The following is an 11,734-nucleotide window of genomic DNA, read 5'->3' as shown; positions in this document are numbered from 1 at the left end:
CCAGATTCTGCAGTTGATGGAAACATCAGAAGGAAATACGAGCTTAGGAATTTCCTTTAGAGATGACAACAGATGTTAAAAGCAAATTACTTTCATGTCCTGAATAAGCTACTAACAGAACTAATTGAATGAAAGTAACAAAAAAAGTACAAGTAAATGACCTTTGGAATAAAAAGCATTCAGACAAATCAGGGTCCCTATAGTGGAGAATTTTTCTGGATGATCTGAAGGAGGTATTTGGAAATCAAGCAAATTGTCTTCGTGCAGCTGCCCTACACCTCCATTAAGAATTTGATGCAGCAGAATAAGGATTTCAAAATGCAAATGACTATAAATGGATTATGACTAATGCAATCAAGGAAACAAGGGGCAGCTCTGTCTGCTGCTGTAAGCACAGTAATTTGCTGAGGACCAATGTCTCTTACTCCTGTATGGAAGGACCAGCGAGGAACAAGTAGAGAGGGAATGTCAGCTCTGGGTGTAGCTGTCTTCACTTGAAGAGAATGGTTTTGTTGTTGTTGCGGTTACATTCCATCAAGTCGGTTCTGACTCATAGCGACCCTCTATAGGGTTGATGAGGAGCTGTTGGTGAGTTTGAACCACCAACCTTGTGATTCAAACCAACCTTAAGGTGAGTTCTTATCCTACAGCACCACACCAGGACTCCAGAGAATGCTTTTACTGACAGAAAATACAGATGTTATTATGCCTTAAATGAAATTTCTAAAGAATTCTTTGCTGGATATAAATTCTCCCACAAAGGCCGAATATCTGCAGTTTTTATGAACTCTGGAAAGAACCTTCTTAATAGACTTGTGCTTCTGCACAAAATCATTAAAATAGCTTCAACAGCATTAGAAGAACCCTGGTGGTACATCAGTGAAGCATTTTGTTGCTAACCAAAAGTCAGTGGTTTAAACCCACCAGGAGCTCTGTGGGGAAAAATCTGCTTTAGTGAAGATTTACAGTCTTGGAAACCCTATGGGGCAGTTTGACTCTCTTACACATTCACTGTGAGTCAAAATAAACTCAACATCAGTGGGCATGGTAGTAGAGATTTGGCTTTTCACAGAGCTTACAGAACTGAACTGGATAATAAAAAGAAACTGGCTGGGATCAACTCTAATTAAGTTGCACTATAGGCCATGGAGCGTACACTAGATCACTACTCCACACATACCCACAGTGATATTGGCATGTGGTCATGAAGCTAAATGTAACAGGATGAACACATTCTTTAAACCCTCTAGAGCTGATGCTTTGGGCAGTTAGATACACTAAACACATGGAAGAGATTGCCATCACTTGAAGAAACTCCGGAAGTTCTCTTGGCAATACTTTTTGGGTCCATTTGCAAATCACACAAGAAAGTCAATTGCATTACTTTGCATATCTTAGGATTTTACCCCCATTTGATCACCCACTTAACTCATAAGATCACTCGAAATTATTTTTGACAACTAAAAAATAGCACAAAGATTTATCACCACAGGGTGTATTCAGAAGAACTTGCTTGATACCCAATACGCCTGACCATAAAAGAAGTTATAGAGAAGTTTGAATCATGATACAGGCAATACATTGGAAATAACAAATAGACTCCCTTGGTGACATTTTGGAAGGAGACATTTATTTGGATAATTTCATGTATGTTCACTTAAAACAAATCCAGCCCATTACAAGCAATTGCATCAGAACAGATTACAAATTCATCCATATATATACCCACAAAGACAGTCCACCCAAAGAGTAGTGTGCCTTGCTTCACGGATTTTTTAGACAAGAAACCAGTAGGGAACCTGTCCAAACTCAGGGGAACAAAAAAATTCTAATTTTAAAGCACAAAACACCTTTTGACATTTGGTCCAGATAACCATTTCCTAGTGACATATTCATAAGATTTTCAGTGACTAAATATTCAGAAGTAGTTCGTCACTCTTTCTTCCTAGTCTATCTTCGTCTTGAAGCTCATCTGAAACCTGTCCACCATGAGTGACCCTGCTGGTATTTAAAAGGATCGGGCAGTGTTTCGTTCTGCTGTGCATAAGATTGCTATGGGTCGGTACCAACTCGATGGCACCTAACAACAACAATAATTCAGGTACAAAGTAGCAGGGTGGTAGCTAAAAACCTCCAGAATTTATACTCTTTTTCAGTCTCCTTTTCTCACGTTTCTTAACCAAAAATTCCTTCTCCCTTTGTTGTTGTTGTCAGGTGCCATCGAGTCAGAACCGACTCATAGCGACCCCATGCACAGCAGAACGAAACAATGTCTGATCCTGGGCCAACCTCACTACCGTTGCCACACTTGAGTCCATCAATGATGCCACCTGGCCAATCCATCTTGTTAGGGGTCTTCCTCTTTTTCTCCATTGATAAGAATGTTGTTTATTGGTCCAGTGGTGAGGATTTTTGTTTTCTTGACATTGAGATGTAATCCATATCGAAGGCTGTGCTCTTTGATCTTCATAAGTAAATGTTTCAAGTCCTCTTCACTTTCAGCAAGCTTGTATCATCCCTAGCTATCCCCATTCCCAGTCCCCAATAAAACATGCTGTTCTTCCACTAGTAGAAATAATTCTAGGAATATAAAACTCTTTGCTTTTCCCTTGACTAGATTACATTTCATAATCATCTGAACCCCAGTCAGTAGCACTGAAATCAGGCCAAAGCGACATAAAATATGATCTTTCTCTATTACACCAGATAAACAAAACACAGCAACACGACAAAGAGAATTTGTGGAACCTGCCACTGCTTCTTAAGAGTCCTCTAGGAATCCATAACACAGAGCTAAGAATGTGGAAGATACAAAATAAATTGTTCAAAATAAAAATCTATTCCATTTGCTATCATCTAAAACCAAGTCTTATATTAGCATAACATTTTCTGGCATAAAATATTTTCATATACACTCCAATTAGATGCTTTCAAAAATCCTAGGAGTCCTGGTGTGAAGCTGTAGGATCAGTTCAAATCCACCAGTTGCTCCTTGGAAACCCCTCTATAGGATCAGTATGAGTTGGAACCGACTCAACAATATTTAACTACTACTATCTGCAACCCTATCAAGAAGAGTATATAAAAAGCAGTTTTAAGGGTGGTGTTGTTGTTAGGTTTCACTACATCAAATGGATTCTGTTTCTCTGAAAAACCAAGATCATCTCCACATCTCAAGATCCTTAATTACATCCCCCAAATCCCTTTGCCATGTAAAGTAGCCTAGTTATAGGTTCTTGGGATTAGGCTGAGGACATCTTGGGGGCCACCATTCAGCCCACCACATTCCCCTGCAAGCAGTTCAGTGTGCACGAGGGGCCACCGCTTAGCATATGGACCTGTATTCACATGAACGATGTGATTTTTCTTTCTTTCCTCTCTTCACCCCCTATGATAAGAATCTGCCTTACCCCACAAAAAGAGGTGAAATTTGAGGTCAATAATTTCAAAGTTTCACCCTTCTCACCTCAGCCTATGATTATTGCATTAGACATTGTTCCAGTAAGTAAGGGAAATAAAAATAACTCCCTATATCTTAGAAAACCCTTTCAATACTTGCCTTGTTTTCCTCTTGGTTCTTTTTAAAGTTACATGCATTCTTCTCAAAGTCATGTACCAGAAGTTTGCTTTGAGCTTTCTTATCTATGCACAGCATAGACAATTGCATTATACCTAAGAGAATTAATGTGATTGAATTATATTATATTTGGCAGTAGTTTAATATCAAACTTCTTTTGTACAAGAAATTATTTCTTAGTGAAGTTCAGTTATTATTCTCACTCTTTATTCATTAAACTCATTAAGATCAGAGGGAATTGCTTATAAATAACTATACTATTGATTCAAAACATAGTAGATAAGCGAGGATATCCTAAGAGTATGAGAGTAAAATCCTTTTTATTTTTGTGGGATTTCACATATCAGGAGTTTATATTAGCATACTTTTCCAAGAATAGATAAGTACTCCCATTTAGAAGTTCTCTCTCCTCTAACAACAGGAGATGGGCAATAAATGAACTGTTTTCTTACTCAGGACTCTCTTCATTATAAGAAAGTAAAGTCCAGGCCACCATCTAGGGCTGTATAGGTTCTTCACTGCACCAGGGCACCCACTGAAAATGGAATTGGAGCTGAAATCTGGCTCGTGCTGTGCTTCTAAATATGTATCCTGGCATCCAGCTATAAAAAGAAAGGAAATCTTTCTCTAATTCACCCAAAGCCACCACATGCCCTCCAAGCCATGCAGCTCTACTTTGAGCGAGTGTCCTTTTCTACTTTGCAAAGGCACCCTACAGACCAGCAGAGGCCTTGGCTATAAAACCTATGGGGACTAGCTAACAGGAAAAGGAAATGTGTTGTAAGCTTATAGGTTTATTTCTTAGAACCCAAGAGCAAGTGATGCAATGTATACCATGCGGGACTAGGACAAACCATAGAGAGCCTTCAGGAGAGAGAAGCAATAATGAAAGAAATCAAGATTTACTGAGCCCCTAGGGTGTGCTGGTACTTGTAGTCCTCCAACTACCTTGCTAGATCAGAGCCATTCATCTCATTTTATAGACACTGACGCTCACTCTCTGAGAGGTGAAGGGACTTGCCAAAGCTCAGCCAGCTAATATGTGACAAAGAGAACATTCAAATTTAGGTGACTCAGTCCTCCACATCCTTGTGTTGCCCACTACTCCCCATAGCCTGTCTCACACACAGTATGTGGTTGGCATTCTTGCAGCTATTCAATGGTCAATGGTGTATCCTGTTCTTTTCCTTCTGAGTACATAGGAATAATGCACATCCCTTGAAGCTAAGCTCTGGTAGCGTAGTGGTTACGAATCGGACTGCGAACCTTAAGGTCAGCGGTTCGAAACTATCAGCCGCTCCGCGGGAGAAAGATGAGGCTTTCTACTCCCGTAAAGATTTACACCCTAGGAAACCCTGTACAGGGTCGCTATGGATCGGAACCGACTCGACGGCACTTAACACAACAACTTGAAGCTAAGCATGAATATCTGATCAATAAAACACAAAAAGTGACATGTATCACTTCCAGTTAAAAGCCTTTAAGAGTCAGTATGTGCAGAATGAACTTGACAGCACTTGGCAACAAGAACTCGGGCAAAATATTGAATGATTCAGGAAGCATCAGAAGAAGATGGAAGGAATACACAGAGTCGCTATACCAAATAGAACTGGTCAATAGTCAATTATTTCAAGAGATACCATGTAATCAACAACCAGTGGTATTGAAGGAAGAAGTCCAAGCTGCACTGAAGGCATTGGTGAAAAACAAGGCACCAGAAATTGATGGGATGCAAATTGAAATGTTTCAACAAACCGATGCAATGCTGGAGGTGCTCGCTCATCTATGCCAAGAATTTTGGAAGACAACTACCTGTCTAACAAATTGAATTTGTGCCCATTCCAAACAGAAGTGATCAACAGAATGTGGAAATCATCAACCAATATCATTAGTATCGCATGCAAGTAAAGCTTTGTTGATGATCATTTTAAAACTTTTGTAGCAGTACATCGACAGGTTGCTGCCAGAAATTTCAGCCGGATTCAGAAGAGGCTGTGGAATTAAGGATATTATTACTGATTTGAGACAGATATTGACTGAAAGCAAAGAATATAAGAAAGATGTCTACTTTCATTTTATTGACTATGCAAAAACATTCAACTATGTGAATTATAACAAATTATGGATAACATTGTGAAGAATGGGTATTCCAGAACATTTAATTGTGCTCATGAGAAACCTGTACATAAATCAAAAGGCAGTCATTAGAACAGAACAAGGGCATACTGGATGGTTTAAAATAAGAAAATGTGTACCAGCATTGTATCCTTTCACCATACTTATTCAAAGTCCATGCTGAGCAAATAATTCCAGAAGTTGGCTGATTTGAAGAAGAACATGGCATCACGTTAGGAGGAAGACTCATAAACAACCTGTGGTATGCAGATGACACAACCCTGAAAGTGAAGAGGACTTGAAATATATATCAAAATCAAAGACTATAATCTTCACTATAGCTATACCAATAAATAATAGAATGAATAGAGAAAAGATTAAAGTTGTCAAAGACTTTGATTTTTTTGCATCTACAATCATGCTCCTGGAAGCAGCAGTCAAAAAAAACCAAAAGAAGTATTGCACTAGGCAAGTCTGTTTGTTGGTTGAAAAAGACCTCATTAAAGTGTTGAAGAGCAAAGATATCCATTTAAAGACTTATAGCCTAATACAAGCCATGGTATTTAAAAAAAAAAAAAAAAAAGCTTTTTATTGGGAATTGAATAAAGAAAAAAAAAGAGTCAGTATGTGGTTGGCCTTTTCCTTCCCCCACCACAGTGATGAGGGCATTCCCAGTTGTGGTGGCTCTCACAGTCTGCAACCCTGACACAAGGCAACAGGAAGTCAAGTCCTCAGCCATCTTGTCAAGGACTTGTAACTTGCATGAAGAAGCTGCTTTGGTTCATGTAAACCATGAGATTTGGGATTGTTACTGCAGCAAAGTTTAATCTATCCTGAAGGATATAGCTGCCAAAGGCCTTCCGTATGCTCTTAAAAAATCAGGTGCCATCAAGTTGACTCTGACTCATGAAAATTACTTGTGTATCAACATAGAACTGGGCTCCATAACGTTTTCAAGGGCTGATTTTTCATTCAGAAGTATATCATCAGGCCTTTCTTCCTGTGAGAAATAAATTCTCAAGATGGTCCATCTTCAGGAATAAGGGGTCCAGGAAATTGCTAGACCAGACATAGATTATTGATTCACACAGCAATAGGGGCCTGTGCCCCTGGGGTATGTGAGCAGGATGAATTAGGGTAGGAGAAGACAAATCTGTTCTAGGACTAAGAACTCTCAATAAGAATGCTATCATCCAGGGAAAGTAGTTGGCCTTCTGGGAAAAGATTGTTAACCCCACAGTACACAGTCAATGAGGAACTGGGGAAGGGACTTTCTTGAAATAAGAGGATAAATTCCATGTGAAACAGCCATGCGTGGTGCGTCTGCCCGTGTCTTCTGGGTTTGGCACCTGATTTTGCAAAATCGAATCAAAAAGTCTCATTCTCACTAAAATGAGTACAGATTGGATTTCTTGAGCATTTGTCGGAGAGCACTCACAATAACTCATGTAAGAGGAACCGAGGCAGTATCTGCGGTATCAACAGTGTTTCTCACACTTCCAAGGTACATCTGGGTGGACTTGAACCTCCAACTTTTTAGCTGGCAGCAGAGAATGTTATCTACTTACAAGACCCAGGGATTCCCTTCTACTCTTCCAGTCATTGTTACATGCCATGGAGTCAGTTCCAACTCATAATGACCCTGAATAGGGTTTCTAAGGAGCAGTTAGCTGGTGGGTTTGAACTGCCAATCTTACAGTTAGCAGTCCAGTGCTTATCCTACAATATCACACCAGAACAGCCTGTAAATCTCCTTGCCCAGCAAGCCACATTGTCTTTTCTCTCCTTACCAAAATCCTATTCATCTTTCCCAGACCAGTTAAAAGCCCATGTACCCAAAATTTCCCATAATTCCCTCAGTTGTCATTAATCATTGCTCTTCATAATCATACTAAAGATCAATTTATACAATTATATTGCTCATGTTGTTGTTGTTGTTAGGTGACATCGAGTTGGTACCAACTCATAGCAACCTTATACACAGCAGAACAAAACACTGCCCGATCCTGGGCCAACCTCACTACTGTTGCCACGCTTGAGTCCACTGATGCTGCCACTTGGCCAATCCATCTTGTTGGGGGTCTTCCTCTTTTTCTCTGACCCTCCACCTTACTAAACATGATATCCTTCTCGAGCGACTGGTCCCTCCTGAAAATATGTCCAAAGTATGAGAGACGAAGTTTGGTCATAACACATTACATTTCACTGTTTGCTGCTTTAAATTGTTTCTTTCCTAAAGCGATATCTTAAATCTCCTTCTGAATTGTCAGTGTTTTGGGAGAGGTAATTTTGTTATACATTTCTGCATGCCTCCAGTAGCCAGAACATTGACCAGTAGAGACCCAATAAAGGTTGGTGGCATCAAACTAACCCAGAAGAAGTACACTAAGCAGAGAGGTCAGGAGGACGAGACAAAGGAAGCAAGATTTAAACAAGGAAACATTCCTCTTTATGGAGGAAAGAAAGAGTTAAATGTTATTAGCATGTTTCCTGAGACAGCTCACATCTTTGGAGGTTATATTTCTCATTAATATAAAAGAGTTAATTATACATCTTTGAAATTCTATTCACGCCAAATCTTCTTTTAGGGTAAGTCATGCATGATCCATTTATATTCAGGAATTAGACCTGACACTGTCTTGTTCTGTATGGCCATCCCATGCAGCTGCCGTAAAGAACCATGGGGGCTTTTAGAAACTGTTTTCCTAGTGGAACATTTTGCTGAGAAGATGTCCTATACTGCAAAATCCTTTATATAACCAATGGCAGGGCATAAATATTTTATAACACAGAGTCCATGAAAACACATCTTCATTTCTGTAATGTGCTATCTCAGGACATATCACTGGGGGAACAGGGCTTGTCTGAAAGATTCAACAGCCCCAATTTGCCATAGCTCATTAAGATGCTCCAGAGAATAAGAACAACAAAGAATTCTAGAGCCTTGCTGCTCCTGGGCTAGTTAGCATCAACTGACCACACAAAAGCAAAGCTTTCCACTTTACAGAAAAAGCCATCTTGTATGTGCAAAGTACATTTAACAAGGAATGAGACAACACCAGCTAGAAAGGCCTGAGAGACATTCATTTTCAACAGGTAAGGAAAGGAAGACCAGAGAGACTAAGCAAATTGCTCAAAGCAACACAGTGAGCTGAAGTTAAACTCAAAGTTAACACTTCTTCTCACTAACATAGACTCAAAATAAATGCCTGTGGGTAAAGCAAGAACACTAAGAACATCCACTTATTGGACTTATATTGCCAACTTTGAAGAAGAGTATGTCACCATTAGGAGTTTTCAATAAGTGGTGCTGTGTGTAACTATCTTCAAATGATTTCAGATTTCTCATTAATATATGTCTCCATAAATACCAAGCCTCACTGGAATCCCTCTCTTGGCATTCATATGTTAATATCTCTCCCCATTAAGTATTCAATGAGACAATAACTTCCTAACCATTGATTTGTAGTGATGAAGTAAAGGCTGCAGCTTACATTCCATTTACACACCTTTTTTTCTTCTTCTTTACTGATCTCCTACTTTGTTCAAAATTGGTTATACCTGCCAGATCCCTTGAGCCAAGACACCAAAACACTGTGTAATTAAATTCTAAAATAAATAGCAAGGAATCAGTACAAAACGGACCTTTTTTGAAGGATTCAGAAAGTCCTTCAAAAATTATTCAGCAGGATAAATAGAAAGTTCTTAGCCATGAGTTGTCGATGCGACCAATAATAGCTTCGTAACCCCTTTGTCAAGCCAAAGTATAAAGGGAAAGACAGATTTGCTTTTTCACTTAGTATCTCAGAATCCTTGTACATTTTTTCACCAGGGGGCTGTAGATTTGAGGAAATCACTATATAACCCTGTTTTTAAATGTTCACTTCAAATGTGGTTTGAATTGTTCAGAGATGACAGGAAGGCAAGCCCAGGCAGAAACCCATTGAAAGGACAGCTGAAAAAAATCATGGCGCATCTCAGTGGCACTATTGCTGGCACTGGAAATGGGGGAGATCAAGTGACAAGTAACAGAGCTGCCTGAGAAACCTTCATTTAGAAGACAAGAAAAAAATCAGGAATTCAGCTAAAAATAACATTAAGCAGTGATGGCCTACCCAGGGCACAGGTGGTTCCTGGTAGAAATCTCACCTGCCATTGAGAGTTGTATGTCCACACCCCAGCCAACTCACCTTAGGCACAGTCTCCATTTATCTGTAGTAGAGGCTGGCAAGTGGCTATGATGTTTAACAGGTTTCAGCAGAGCTTCCAAACTATGATGAACTAGGAAGAAAGGCCTCGACTCGACAGCACTTCCAAAACTCACCCAGTGAAGAAGACCCTAAGGATCACAAGTCTGAAATGCAACCTGTCAAGAAGGGGCTCAGGATCCAGCATCATTTATTTTCTTTGTGTGTGGGGTGACTACTAGGCTGGGTGACTGGATGGTAGCTAACGACAACAAATCCCCCTCCCCTCCCACCTTCTCACTAAAATAAATGGCACTGTGAAAGGAGACACCACACTCCCACCCACAAAAGCTAAAGGTCAACCTAGTTCCAGAATCCAGAGTCTCCACTATGTATTAAGCTAGAGAAGTCAGGAGACGTACAACCAAGTGAAGGAGCTACCTTACAAAACAGAACATTTAGAGGTTACAAGAGAGGGGTTGCCTAAAATGATATAGCATACGTGTTACCCTCATTCAGAAATCAAGGGTCTGTATCAACCCAGTAAACTGTGTTGGTGCTGCCCCCTCACAGGGTCTTTGCATAAATTTCTATATCCCTTTCAAAATAATACAGAAAATATAGTTGTGGTGTATTGCATTCTGGGAAGTGTAGTCTTCACAAGTAATGTTTTACAGTATGCACTTTGGGTGAGTGAAAGGCAGAGATAAGAGAAACTCATATGGAGTATTCTGGGAATTGTAGTTTTCTTCATGCAAGTTATGACTTAAAAGCACCAGAGAATGAGACAGAATGCAGGAAAACCACAGGAGCCAAATTGCTTGCTGGATATGGGAATTTGTACTCAGAGTTCAACTCCACAGCATACTTCCACTATGAGGGGAATGAGGAGCATTCATCACCTGCTAGATAGACAGTAAAAGGAGCCAAGGGCAAATAAATTGACTAAACTGTCATCTGTAAACTTTTAGTCTGTATAGATCTGGCCTCATTCAAAGAGGAAAAAAGGGGGGGGGAGGGGAAATCATAGAATCGATAGCAAAATGCAACCAGACAATACAAAGGTGATAGCATCTTGAATAGTAAAACACAGACTGTACTTTTCAAAATGTTTTGCCTTGGAATATAAAAGATGAAACTCAAAAGACTAGAAGATAAAGCCTCTATTATAAAGACAATGTGCAAAGATGATAACAGAATGATATGAACAGAAAGATGGGTGGGATATTGAAAGATTATAATAAATCAAAAACAATCATAATTCATGATGACAGAGAGAAAGAACAAAAATAAAATCCAAAAAGTCAAATCAATGGATCACAGGATTAACTTGAGATATTTTCTGGAAATGCAACGGGCAAAAATATAAAAAGAATGAGAGGCAAGATAGAGGAAATATTGCAAGACAAAAAATAAATAATGAAAAGTAAAGATGTGGATCAATAGTATTTCTAAAGAAAATGTCAGGGTAACAAAAACAAAAGCAGTAATGACAGATCCTGACAAACTATCTTGGGTAGTGGTGGTGGTGTGCCATAGAGTCCTTTCCAACTCATAGTGACCCTGCATAGAGTTTCTGAGGCTGTACATTTTACTGGAGTAGAAAGCTTCATATTTTTTCTGTGGAACTGCTGGTAGTTTCGAACTGTTGACCTTGAAGTTAGCAGCCCAACTCGTAAACACTACACTACCAGAGCAATATGAGTATATTATATTGAATTTAACCATGGGCTTCCAAAAGAACCAATAGATCCATTTTGGAAGAAGTGCTCCTTGGAGGCCAAGATGGCCAAACTTCGTCTCTCATACTTCGTACATATTGTCAGGAGGGACCAGTCACTGGAGAAGGACATTA

This window comes from Chrysochloris asiatica, unplaced genomic scaffold (genome assembly GCF_000296735.1).
Source record: "Chrysochloris asiatica unplaced genomic scaffold, ChrAsi1.0 scaffold00110, whole genome shotgun sequence".
In the NCBI taxonomy this organism is placed as follows: domain Eukaryota; kingdom Metazoa; phylum Chordata; class Mammalia; order Afrosoricida; family Chrysochloridae; genus Chrysochloris; species Chrysochloris asiatica.
The sequence above is the reverse complement of the archived record's forward strand: the minus strand, read 5'-3'. Positions refer to the sequence as shown.